General features: G+C 42.1%; 1 long non-coding RNA gene across 2 annotated transcripts in view; it reads left to right on the top strand.

Annotated features, from left to right (window-relative positions):
• LOC127463299 (uncharacterized) overlaps positions 1-13,497 on the top strand; it is a 136,251-nt gene that overhangs the window by 40,117 nt on the left and 82,637 nt on the right. The window contains exons 7-8 of one of the 2 annotated variants that reach the window (XR_007900767.1): positions 10,187-10,331; positions 12,759-12,930. This is a non-coding gene — a long non-coding RNA (uncharacterized LOC127463299). The remainder of the gene's footprint in view (positions 1-10,186; positions 10,332-12,758; positions 12,931-13,497) is intronic. The other variant, XR_007900766.1, reaches the window with a different exon arrangement.

The raw sequence follows: 13,497 nt of genomic DNA, 5'->3' as shown, positions 1-13,497 counted from the left end.
TCCACATAGAGTAGAATTAGGCTGGATATGAAAATGGTTTACTGGATCCTTCTTTGAGAGTTGTCCTCCACACCTAGTTTTCAGCAAGGGGATATGCCCCCATCCATATCCTCTTCCTCCTAGCCCTGCAAATGCCCCCAGTTTTCATAACAATGCCGTGGATATGAGAAGGAAACTGGTTTTTTTAGGACAGTGACATACAGCTCTTTTGGTTCCTGTTTGTTACAAAATCTGACCAGAAAATAATTATTTTAAAACTCTACTGAGTGGACTTTGGGCTCTTTGAAACGCCCAGCTAACTCATGGTCAGTGTTAAACCATGAACTCTAAGCTTAGTGCTTGGAAACCTTAAAGGTAATGTCACTGGGAGTCTTGCATCAGTGGGGGCTTCAGGATGTGGCTGTGTGCACTGCTCTGGAGCTTAACCCAGTTCCTGTTTTCTTCTCCCTTTGAAAGCCCCGTTTGAACTTGCTTCTTCATCTCCTCAGTTGTTGACTTGAGAGTGCAGAGTGGCCTCCTAAGCATGAGTCACACCAGCCCTCAGTCATCAGCATTGTCCAGAAATGCACTCTTTCCCTTCTCATCTCTTCTTACCCCCTTAACCAAGGGCAGAGATGATTCATCCTGTAAAAGGACTTGATTTGCATTTGATGTGAGTCAACAACTAATTCAAGATCAAGAAACAGCATCAAACAGGCCTTGCAGAAAGGGGAGGAAGTGTTCTTGTTTACTGTGGCTCAATCAGAAGTCCAGGCAGAGATATTACACTTCAAAAATCAAAAGATGGATTATGCTGGCTTGACAGCCCCCTCATACAGACTCTGCAAATGTTTGAAGAAATCAGTGTATGTTAAAATATGCTTTGTTCCAAGCAAATCAAAATCTTGTTTCTTTTTGAAACGTCCCTGCCAAGGAAACATTTCTGCCTTTTTTTTTTTTTCTTCAGAGAAATCTTTTTGCTAGACTTTTTACAGGTGAGCAAAATAAGATTAAAAAATCTCCCTTAAGAAATCCTATTAGGAATGCACTTAGAGTGTACAAATCTCATCTTTATTTTAGACGTAAGTAATTATGTGCTTACCTGCTACTGATGTCTTCGGGCATTAATCACCTCTTTAAAGTTAAGCACATTTATGAGTTATTTTCCTCCATTGAGGTCTAAATGCACAAAATAAGAGAGAAATCCAGGGAGGGATTAGGACTAGGCAGTGTTACACACCAGTGATCTAGAACCTCTGAGTAAAGTACCATCTGCCACCTAAATTTCTCCTCCCAACCGGGGAAAGGGGTAGGTTTCTGTCCAGCCCTCATTGCCTGGGGCATTACCTTTTGCAAAGGTGCCTTTTTGCCTTACTGTGTCTTGCAGTGACAGACCCCATCCTGTCTGAGACCCAGAGAATTTTCCTGAACCTATTTACACGAACAACATCGGGCTCTGGTGTTTGAACTACCTCTCTTTTATTGAAAACTCAGACAGAGTGTCTGCTGACACGAGGTCTTTTCCAGGTTTCTATTCCAGCTGTAAATCATCCATCTGCAATTGAAAGAATAACTTTTTCAGTCTGTGCAACTCTTTCCTCCACCACTGGCATAAGAGCTTTGCAGCCTGGTTCTGCAGCGAGGAGCAGGGGGTTGTGCAGCCATGAGCACTGGAAGCTTTTCATTTTCCTGGCCATTTTCACTGGCATCCAGCTTCACTTGAGTTTCCTGCAGCTTTAACTACAGTCTGTGATGATTCCCATCATTGCAAAAGTGTTGCTGCGAGGCCTCACGTAGGGGGGTTGGTGGATGATTTTGTACAGCAATTGCCATCAGAAATCAAAGGAAGGGTGTCTTCTTCACAAGCTGTTCTTAGGCTAATTGTTGTGATTAGTGTCTCCCAGACACATTTTTTGCAGATTAAAGTTTTGAGTTCAACAATTATGGCAGCCAAAATGGAGAGATTTTTTTTTTTCAGCCAAATTTATCATGTTGTGTGTACTTTCCTTCTGTGTAAGTAAAGAAGTATTGATAACCATCTCTAACCCCCCAAGGCCTAGCAGGGCCCCCAGATCAGTCCTGGTTTTCCTACAGAAGTTAATTATTCACTCCCACATTTACATTGCTGTCTGTTAAGGTCCAAGCTTACACCAGCAGCTCTGTGTCCATGATACTGTTCCACTCTTTGTCCTTACAGCAAAATACCATCAGTAACCTTTGGTGTATTCCCATGCTCTGGGGCTGGTAGGCAAAAGACCCCTTCTAAAGGTGCTGGATTCAGAGCAATAAGTCTCATTTTTTCTTTAAGTTTTCATCTAAGTATGCTTCTAAGTATGTGTTGGCACACCTATAATGGGGAAATTGAATTCTGTTAACTTTATTTTGTATTCCATTGATAGCTTTTCTATGCCATTAAAAACATCTGAGAATATATTTTTGAGCTTTTAATGGCTTCTGTCTTCCTACTGTATTCACTTTCTTAACAACCTAATATCTGGCATTTTCACCTCTTGAGTTAGTATTCCTTTTCCTGACAATGTTTTGTAAGAAAACAATTATAACTGTTATTTCTTCAAGATTTTGTTATACTTTCACATGCAGTTCATATCCAGACATAATGGTTCGATTTCACTCTAGTGCCACCAAAGAAAGCTTTTATCAATTCCTTTCCTATAAACAGGTTTTCTTTCCAAAGGGGTTTTGGTAACTTCAGCTGACTGGTAGCCTGTACACACTCTCTGGGTGTGAGAATAACTTATGCACCCAAATCTAAAAAAAAAAAATCTCTAAAATCTCGTAGCTGCATAAGAAAAGAGTCCCAGAGCATTTTCCTCTCTGTTATTTCTCACAGTCCTGGCACACACGCTCTGTTGGTGTTGGTGCTGGGCTGTGCCTGTGTCCAAGCCTTGCTGAAGCCGAGGTGCACACCATGCATTGCCTTCCCCACTGCCCTGTCCCCAGGGCTGGGCCTGCTCACCACGGCACAGAAGGCAGAGGGGTTGGCTGCTGTCCTTTGCCCTTGGTCAATCCATGCTGACTGCTCCCAGTCACCCCCTTCCCTTGTCTGGAAACAGCTTCTGTGAGGGTTAGCTCCATAAAGGGACTCATGTGAGGCTGATTGACCCAGCCCATCCTCCTGGCAGAAGTGGGTGGTGTTGGCCTTTCTCCAGCGAGCAGGAGTCTCCCCCAACTGCCAGGGCCTTCTGAAGAGTACAGAGAGCAGCCTCACCGTGATGTTGGGCTGCTCCTTCAGCCACAGCGAGCCCTACCTAGAGTGAGAAAGCTGTGAAAAGAGGGAATTAGTGAGAAAACAAGGCAGAGAGGGCTCACCACAAAGCCAGCTAAAAATCTAAAGCCGGACTGAAATGAAGTGCTCCACATCTTTGAGATGGCTGGTTCTCTTGCAGTGTGTCCTCTTTTGCTCTAACCCACAAAAACATTGCCCTCATGCTCACAGGAGAATAACATGGGCTTCTTTTTCATCATGTTCCAGTTGTTCTTGTGCTTGATCTGGAAAGGAAAATACCTGAGGCCAATACTTGGCAGGGTCTTTTTGTGTAGCAGTTAAGAATAAATAGATATACCCCTGATCTAGTAATCAGAGAAAATTTATATCCAAAACCATTTCTGAAAATACATATCCGCTTTTTGAAAGTGTTTCCAAACATACTTGCCTTCCACAGTATTTCAGAGAAACTGTGTAATTCAGATTTCCCTGTGAACCATCTTCCTCTCTGAAGAGTCCACAGACATTCACGGAAGGTACAGATGCTTGAGAGGACATTCTGCTCTTTGTCAGGCACTGCTGCTTTAACAGGATTATTTACAGTGCAGAGATTATACTTTTAAAGTTTTTTCGGGCATACATTCTGAAAATTATTTTATTCCAGTAATCAAGCTTTTGGGAATTCATCTTTTCCCGATACGCTTAGTCGAAGGACAAGAATGAATCATAAACAAAATTGAGCAAAACTCAATTTAGCATTTCTAATGAGTTGTTTACTGACTGTCTTACTTACTTCTACAGTGGCTGAGGCCCTTTAAACTCATCTTTTATTTGTACAGGATAGTGCAAGTGCTGTACAGTTTCAGAGGAGTAACACAGAATGGGTTTTGCATAGGTTGTAGAGCCAGACTGATTTTAAAGTAAAATAAATAGAGAGGAGACCAGGTTGAAGAAAGAGATCAGTAAAACTTGACAAGTTTTCTCCATCAGAGCATGATTCAGGTTTTCCAGTGTGTATCTGTTCTGATGGCTGTGGAGTTATGCTAACACATATGCCCACGTCTGTTTGGGTCTTGCATTTTCGCTTTATAGAAGTTGACAGGAAAGGTTTGATTTATTGAAGTACTCATAAGTTAAACTAATAGCCTGGAAAATGCCAGGTGAAATGGCACCTTTCAGTGTTCAAAGCTGATTTTCCTGTTTTGGAGCAATGTAACTCTAAGCCAGTGTGTCATGAAGTTCCTGTAAGAGTCAGTCAGGATATATCCTGGAGGATTGTTATGGAGCTGGCAGTATGAAAATGGACCCAAAAATCTGCATCTAGTTAGGGCTGTGCGAGATGTCCACAGTGAAAACAGAAACTGCATGGGATTTGTTTAGTTTAAGGACTTGTTTAGAAATTCAGAATAAAAACTGTGTTTGGCTGAAGTTTTATTCAAGTTCACCACCTTGCCTACTGACTCAGAATTAATTTGCAGATAAGGCTGGGCTGATTTATAAACTGGTATCAGAATCACAGTAAACTTGTGGTTTTGAATGGTTTCAACTGGCCGTGGTACAAAAACGAGGCAGCACTCGGTGGTTTGGCTGGGGTTCGACTGCTGGGCTATTTTGAGTTCACTGGAGCCCCAAGCTCAAGGTGGAGAGCCTGGAGGTGTCGAGCCTGGGAGCCCTGGGCAGGGCTGCAGGAGGTGCCAGGGGAGCTGGGTGAGCTCCTGCAGGAGCACTGTCAGTGAACCTTTCTCTCTGGAGCAGAGGGGCTCCTGTGCTCAGTCACAGAGCGAAACGTGTCTGTGCAGAGCTGAGCAGCTGATTTGGGCAGTCAGAGCTCTGGCACAGGAGGAACCACTGCAAGTTCGAGACTTATTTACCCAGTTGTGAGTGGAGAGTGTTTCTCCTCGTGTTATTATGTCTACTCCTATTAACCTCTTTCTTCAACTCCCGCCAGATTTTATCAGTGATCTGTGTTTTGAGAGACAACCAGCTATTTTTGGAATGGGGCTTGTGTTTCCCTGACCACTGTTTGCATCTGCCTTGGGTGATTTGGGAGCAAATTCATCCACTTGTCTTCTCTGAAGTATAACCCACTGTGCTTCTTCTCTTGTGTGCATGATTTCACATATTAAATTTATTTCTTGTGCTGTGTTTATTTTAAAACTTTATTCAGTCGTGTCTCTGTGCACATTTAAAGGGAGCCACAAATATTTATGAGGCAATTTTAACACTTAGCAATTACTTTTGTGGGGCTTGGTGCTTTAATAGCTGTAGTTGTATCAACCTTGGCTGATAATTTCCTAATTATTCATATCCTGAAGTGTTATCAGCCATCACAGAGCATTACCACCATCATTTTAAGCTCTCTTCACCATCTTCAGTCTGGGTTTTATTTGAAAAGCAGACATGCAGTCCCCAGTGAGAATTAAAGTAGAAGCATTAGCTTGCAAAATATATGCCAGTGACCTAATGATTCTGACATTTCCACAATACAAGCTTTACAAGAAGGCATGCAGACAGCAAAGTCTGTTTTTCTATCTCATATTTTTTTAATGGCTAAATGTTTGGAGGAAACAAAATGGATTTATTCTGCTCAATCCAGGGTATAATATCAGGACTTATCCGGTTCCGGGCCCCAGGGCTTCAGACAACTAACAAAACACATCTTACTTCTGCTCTGCTAGTTCTCTGTTATGCTTTTCACACGCAGGAAGAAAGAGTAAAAGCATAACCCAATTGAATAAAGCAGCATGGCCTGCTATTCTTTGCTTATGAAGCATCACATGATAGACACCAAATTAAGAAGAGCCCCCCACCTGTGGTTAAGTATGTATGCAACTGTCAAGCCCTTTTATATAATATAGAGGGAATTTTACCATCCCCTTCACTGTCAGAGCTCAGGAATATGGTAAAAATGTTAATGCCTTACCAAAGCAGGCTTCATTATTTTTTAATAATGCAGTGATTTTACATCATTTAAATAAAAATCAAAGATGCTGCTCCCTGATCTATTTTTTTAAATGCTCCTACCTTTCAAATCCTTTGCTCTGATATATGGAAAGAAAACTAATCTGTGGTGATTCTCCTTGTAGAGTTTAAGTTGCAATTTGTTTTTTGGCTATTCAGTCACTGTTTATGTAAGGATGTATTGGGATAGGGCTGTCTGCCATGATATGGTAAAAAAAATAACATCTTTTCTAATAAAAATAAGTTGCTATTTAAACAAGAGGTTAAAGGAAATCTATCCTCTCTGTTGACCTTTCAGACTGTGGTAAGCATAGAACATACAGTGCCAATTTTATGACACAGCTGTGTCAAATAGATTGTATGTGACATATTTCAGTTGTGCTTTCAAAGAAGGTTTAGATGTAAGAGTCAGGAGGGAAAACACATTCAAAAGTGTGCTTGTTACTTTTTGTACAGTGACTTCATGGACCAAGCACCTAATGACTAAGACATGCCATATGCAAGAACGTTCCCTTAACCACAGGGTTTTCTGCTTCATTTGCTTGGAGTACTCCACATTATTCCTGCCGTTGCCCTGAGAAGTCACAAGCAAATCTGATGGCGATGGCAGAGTCTTAGAGGAGCCTGGCATTTGTTTGGATACTGGGCTGGGATTTTCCTCTGTTGTGTCCTCCCTTCCTCTCTCTCCCTTTTGCAGGCTTTATCTACCCAGGTGGTGAGGTAGTGGCAGGGATTTCTCATACCTACATATGTCACAGGTGTCCTGAGTACATCACAACCCCATAAACCCAAGTTGCCTCCTTGTGATGCAGCGATGACTAAATCAGCAGCAAGGGCATCACTTCAAATTGAGCAGGAGGATCTGTCCCACAGTTCTGTGACAGAAATATTCCAAACACCTGGCTATAGACTGAGGAAATGCGAGGTTCAGAAGTGGCTTGTCACTGTGTGTGAAAACCCAGTCCTTGCTGAGCATGAGAATCATTGGTTGCTTTGGGGGATTTAGCCTGGAATGGATGTGACTCCTTTTCTTCCCCATTTCTTCCCTGCAGTTGCTGGTTCTCTCTGTGCCTGGAGAGGAAAAGCATTGCCAGGGCCATCATTAGCTTCTGGTGCCTCTTTTCTTTTCACGTGGGCTTCTCTTTGCTGCAGAGGTGAAAGCTGTGGAAGCCTTCTGCCTTTGAAGAACTACTTAAGATGAAATGGTTCTGAAGTGCATTTAAGGGTGTTTACTTTAGGCACTTTATTTTTTTTCTTTATTTTTATTCCTATTGGAACTGGCTAATGTTATTCATTAAACTAACAATTTCTCCCCTGCCTGTTCTTAAGTGTGACTTGTGACCTTGCAATCTGTGTATTTTGTCATCACAATGTGTTACCATGGAACTGATTTTGATGTCATGAATAAGGGCATTGTGAGTTTCCACGTTCCCAAGCATATTTGAGACACAGGTTTGGAAACAAAAATGACTTCACCGGTTAAATATTGTTAGATCCTATAGTATATCAAAGGTAAGAACACTTGTGCCCTATATTCCTTTACATAGAAGAATCTGAGGTTAGGAATTTCAAAGCAGGTATATACAAGAATGACACTACAAAAAGCATTTCACAAGATTAAATATTTTGTGAGAGTATTGAACTCTAACCTCTTTATGTTACTGTAGACAAAAATCTTTCATATTGTTCGTGGAGACTTCTCAGACTGTCTAATAGGGATTCTCTATAAAGGGGAAGAAATGCAGCGAGCAGAAGGACACTGGGATGCTGCTGGCACTTAACTCCTTCGGGACAAGAGTGGCCCCAGGGAATGTCCTGCCCGAGATCCCTGGCAGGCAGACAGAGGGCAATGTAACATTGCTGCTTCTGGGGCTGAGAGCAGCAGTGGGAACTGTTCAGGAGAGCCTTACACAATGCACAAAGGGAAAATACACTTTTGTTGGGCAGCAGAGTGCATCTATTGCATGCCTTAAATGAAAGAGAAAGCCAGTTCCCTCAGCGATCTACCTACCCACGTGAGGTTAATAGAGTTCAATGGAGTCTCTTGTCAGGCTTTCCCCAGGGTGTTTAATTCATCACAGTTAGAGCTGATAACATTCTGTTGTAATGAAAAAGTTCAAAAAGCCTCAAGTGAGGTTAAAATCCCGGGTTGCCAAAAGTTCTGGTTTAACAGGAACCTCAGATGCAGTTGTTTATTTGATCTGCTGGTTTTCTCTCCAGATGAGACTTACCCATCCATTGCATTTTACAATCTAGCTCAGTACCATTTTGCTTCTGGCACCCAGCAAATATGTCCTCATTAAGTAAAATTTATGCTAATACCATTCTGATTAGCCAGCACTCATTGATATTCACTCTCATTAGCTAAATTGGTGCTCTGGAAGACATCCCGTTGAGGACTTTTTTTTCTGTTTTAAATGGAATATAAAATGTATGGATTCACAGAGAAGACAGATGATGATAATTATACCCTGTGTTTACTCAAGCAGGTTTTTTATCCTAAAGGCTCCCGAAGTACTTTGCAGAATTTACATCTGCAAGGGGGGAGAAGACCTTTTTTTTTCCCTTCTGAGAGGAAAACCTCTGTCAGAAATAGAGAATAGCCATTCTGGTTTCATGTTATTATGACAAATTGCACAAAGAAATCTTCCATTCTGAATTCAGGAGCACATTTTGATGGGACAAAATGCCGGACATTTCACAGGAAATCCAACTGGGGAATAAGCTCAATTCATGCAGTAATGAGAATTTCTATATACAATCTTTTTGGAGCAACCCTGTGACTCCAACTTAGCATCTCTAGGAGTTTTGCCTGCAGTGATATTGCAAAATTAGCCTCAGTGTGAACCTTGCATCAAAAGCACAAGGATCCTCTTTGCTCACCCTTACACATCTTGGTTGGAAGGAATGATAATTACAGCTGAGAATTTTATTATATTTTCTTATGTTCAAACATATGATCAGTTCAAGCCGTGGTTTAATACAGTCTGGTATGAGGATGCTGTGATGAATTTCCATCCCTTTTCTGTTAGCTCTCTTAAAGGGCCTTTGTCAGGCAGATATGACCAAGCAGGAAGCTGTTATTGCCAAGGTGGGATAATCTTGCCATTAACACTGTTAGGTCCAAGAATATGTTTCTTTGTATCACAGCCTCCACTTCAAGTGCCAGACAGAAAGCAATGATCTTAATGCCTTATATGCTTACTCATATTAACAAAAACCCCAGCTGGTGTCTCTCTATATGCAGACGTAGCCATCCTTTATAAACTCTGCCCCTATACTCTTCTGTACCTTTAAATGTTGGCACTCTGCATACTCTGTTCTCTTGAAAGGGGAAAAGCATTTCTGTGGTCTGTTCAATCCTTGACCTTACTGGCAGAACTAGGAACAAGAGTGTCTGTTCTTGCTAATTTTTTACTTTTTGGATCTGCAGTCAATACTGTGCTTCCTCGAGGCTGCCGGGCAGCACACAGTGACCATCGGCAGCGGGAAGCACTGGCCACAGTGACCTGTGGCTGGGCTGCAAATTCCTCAGTTGGTCTTTGAATCCCCCCCACTGAACAGTTCACATCACTCCCGTGCAATAATTGCAGTGTTTTCACATGTGCTCTTCTTTTTCATCTCACTCTTATATTGATCTAATCTTCTCTTCAGTAATCAAAACTAATTCCACATCCAAAAGATGCTTTGGAGAGGAGATCAGTGGCCACAAGCAGCAATGTGAAACCACCCAGATGCAGATAAATTGCCATTCTCCCTCACTGCACAGAGGAAATTGTGTCCTAATGGTATAGCAATTACTGTGTTTCCATGGTGATGTGTGTGAGCACTATAAATAATGTTTGATGTTTATAAACAACCCAGTTTATACTGAATTATACACACTATTTGTATGCTAATATCCAGGATGCACTTCTAAGTATTTCACAGCAGCAGAATAGCAAACAGAAAGCTGAAAGTTTTGGGAGCAGTGCAGTGAACCATATGATTATTATTTTTTTTCTGTGTTTATGTCCAAAGGAAAAACTGCATGAACTGAATCTGTTTCTTATTGTAATGTGCACACTTAATAATGGAAAAGAAATACTGGAAAGAAAACCTCACAGAATTAGCAAATTTTTTTGCTCCCCATCATCATTACTACACGGAGGTTTTGTCCCAGAAGGTAAAAAACATTTAGGTCACAGTTGAGCACGCTCTGCCAGCGCTGCGTGTGCCTGCTGGGCTGGGCACCCGGGCCAGGCTCCGGCAGCCGCCGGGCCAGGGAAGCCGAGGCAGGGAACAAATGCCTGGGAGCGCCCGGGAGTGCTGGCGGGGCACGGCACCTGTGGGCAGACACGTAGCAGCGCTGGGCACGGCTGGAACAGCCCGAGAGGGCCCTTTCCCCATTGTTTGGGGGTAAATGGAATACACTGCAGCACATTTGTTCCTTGGCAGCCGGCCCGGCAGAACTGCCGGGCTGCTCGGCTGTGGGCGCCCCTGTATTTACATTAAAATAGTTTGGAAAATTCTGCCTTTATTCATGCCCTGAGTGTGTAAACATGGTCTGAGGTGTGCTCAGCCTGGGCTTGTGCCTCTGCACATCCTCGGCGGTGGCTGTTTGCTGGACACAGGGCAGTTCCCAAGGGCAGCAATCCCTGAGAGCACGGCGTCCCTTGTGCCTGTGATTTCCTGACACGTGCACAGCCAAAATGACAGGAATGGAGTATTTGCTTTGTCAGCTGGGTGGGGTTGTTTGTTTGTTTGCCTCATCCACCTCGGAGTGAGTCCTCAGCCTGTGCTGAGGGTGTGTAGAAACTTGCTCTCATGGCAGCGTGTGTATTTTGCACTGGTTTGTTGCTGGTCTTGCAAAGAAAGACGCTTGGTGCTGGCTTTTGGGGAAGCACCAAGAAAACAAATACGATCCAAATAATAAGGCAAAATAATGTGGGATTCAGTGAAGGCCTGCTGGCATTGTGGCAGGGCTGCAGTGTCCCTGGGGAACCGCTGTGCTTGGTCTCTGAGTGCCTCCCGTTCCTCAGGCTCTTCAGTAGCTCCTCCAGCACTGGCCACCAGTGTCCTCCTGAGCCGCTGCCAGCAGAAGCAGCAGTGACCACACCAAGTTTTCCAGCAGTTTGTCTGTAGCTCTGGAAATCCATCTTGCCTTCTGCCCTGTTCTACCCCAGAGGGTGCAGAAGCATCTGCACCCCACGGTGCAGAGAAGCCAAGCCCTTTCCACGGGGAAGTGCTGAAAAAGACTGAAAATAACCCCATTTAAATTCTCTGTGGTATGGCTGTTGGGATGAGTATTCCTGTGTCTCACCAATGTCTACAGTGATGCTAAAAAACCTTCTAAGTCTGTGCCTCGTTACACCTGGCATGTGCTCCTTGATTCCCACACACCAGGGTCCTGCAAAGTGTTCTCTGGCCGAGAAAGCACAACAATTTATGGTTCCCTGGATTTTAGATAGGGTCTGGTTTGGACCAGCTAACTAATTTCAGTTTGATAATCGTGAAATCTTTCTGTATCTTGTTCCTCCTCTTTTTCAAGCTTTTAGATTAAATGTATCAGAATATATAACTAATAACATTCATAATATAGAAAATCATATAATTAATAATAATTATTAATAGACAATATATACTGGCATATTAATATAGCATATCAACATATAAATATATAATGTCTTAACGATATGGCAATAAGGTATATTATATAATATATAATTATGTCTTAATATATGTCATTATATATTACTAAAATACATCAATATTTAATAGTTATTAATTTATATTAATTTGGTTTAGTGTGTTATTGATTCATATATTAATTGATTTCTATATTTATAATTAATTGCATACTATATATTATATGTAGTATATGTTATATGTATTTATAATATATAATTAAAATAATACAAGGAAGCTGACTCTCAAAAGTTTTCTCACTTGCTAATCTGTTTTTATGGTGAATTTGAGAGATGCCTCCCAACTCTACCGTATTTTGACCTTGATTAACCTCTCTTTTCCTACCAAAGAAATTTTTCTTTGCAAAGTTTGAGAGTTTTTTCCAACCAAGACAAGTGTGTGACTGTTACAGGACAGATAAATGTGTGTAGCCTTGCCAGCCCCATACGTGCTGCAGTTCCATACTGAGTAGGATCCGTGCCAGCATTACTGTTCTGCACAGACTCTGTCTTTTCAGGAGTCTCCATTTTTTAATTTTTGTGGACCTGTTTTTATCAATTTTTTTTCTTCCTGGTGCTTCTGTTGACTGTGTGAGCTACACTATCGTTTTGAGACTAATTCTGAAATTTCCCTGTAGAGGTCTTTTTTCCATAGCCGAGTTACTGAAGGGAAGGAAAACATGGGAATTATGCTAAACTCAAAGCTATTGAACAAAAGATGTCTCAACATTTTCCAAACAGAAATGGGTAATTTAGGATGAGATGTTCAGAACCCAGAGGGATTTAATCACCTTTGAAGCTAGACTTAGAGGAGCCTCTCATTTAGGTCACAGCATCCTCTAGTCTGGCTTTCTGGGTGTAGAGTGGGAGCTGAGCAGGGCTCAGTTTGATTTATTGCTCCCTAAGCTGATGTTCTTCCCTTGCAGTCACCCAGTGGAAGGGGAAGCTGAGCTGCCTCCTGGTTCAGCTGGAGATGATGGGAGCAGGCAAACACTTCCCTGGGCTGCAGTGCCAGCAGAAAGGAGCTCAGGACCGTGGCCAACTCCCTCTGCAAGGGCTTCTGGACCTGCCTCAGCCTGAGGAGAGACACTGGAACAGGTACCACACTGGGAGGGAGTGGAGCTCACTGGAAAGCTGAAGTGGAGAAAGAAACTCAAGTGAACCCATCTAGGGAAAAGAGGCACCTCTGGAATGCAAAAAGGCTTTAAACAAAACTGAGGGTGCTGTTTTTAAAGCAAAAGCAAATGCAGGCCCTTGGGAAAGCATCCATTTGGCTGGGTTTTGAAAAATTTGATTTCTGTTTATTCTCTTTGATGGTAGGTAGTTAGGGATGGGGAGAGAGTTTCAGGAATACCTGAAAACAAAAATTGACAATGCTGGTACTTTCACCAAGTGTATCTTATGTAGGCATAACTTGCTTACACAGAATCAAAAACTATACAAATGGTTCAAGTACTGGTAAAGGGTATTTCATGTACTAAATCTTAATTTCCACTTGAGGAAATTAAGCCCAAAAGGGCTGTAGTACCTCTCATTTTCTGCTTCTAAAAGTGCATAGAATGAAAAAGAGTACTGCCTCTGACTTCAAAAGTAATATGATTTGAAAAATATGCACTGATTAAAAATAAATCTTTTGCACACATACATTATCATTTTAATATTAAG

This window comes from Manacus candei, unplaced genomic scaffold (genome assembly GCF_025592945.1).
Source record: "Manacus candei isolate 608988 ecotype Guabito, Panama unplaced genomic scaffold, ASM2559294v1 h1tg000153l, whole genome shotgun sequence".
NCBI classification, from domain to species: domain Eukaryota; kingdom Metazoa; phylum Chordata; class Aves; order Passeriformes; family Pipridae; genus Manacus; species Manacus candei.
Note: the sequence above shows the minus strand (reverse complement) of the source record. Positions and strands in the feature narration are given on the sequence as shown.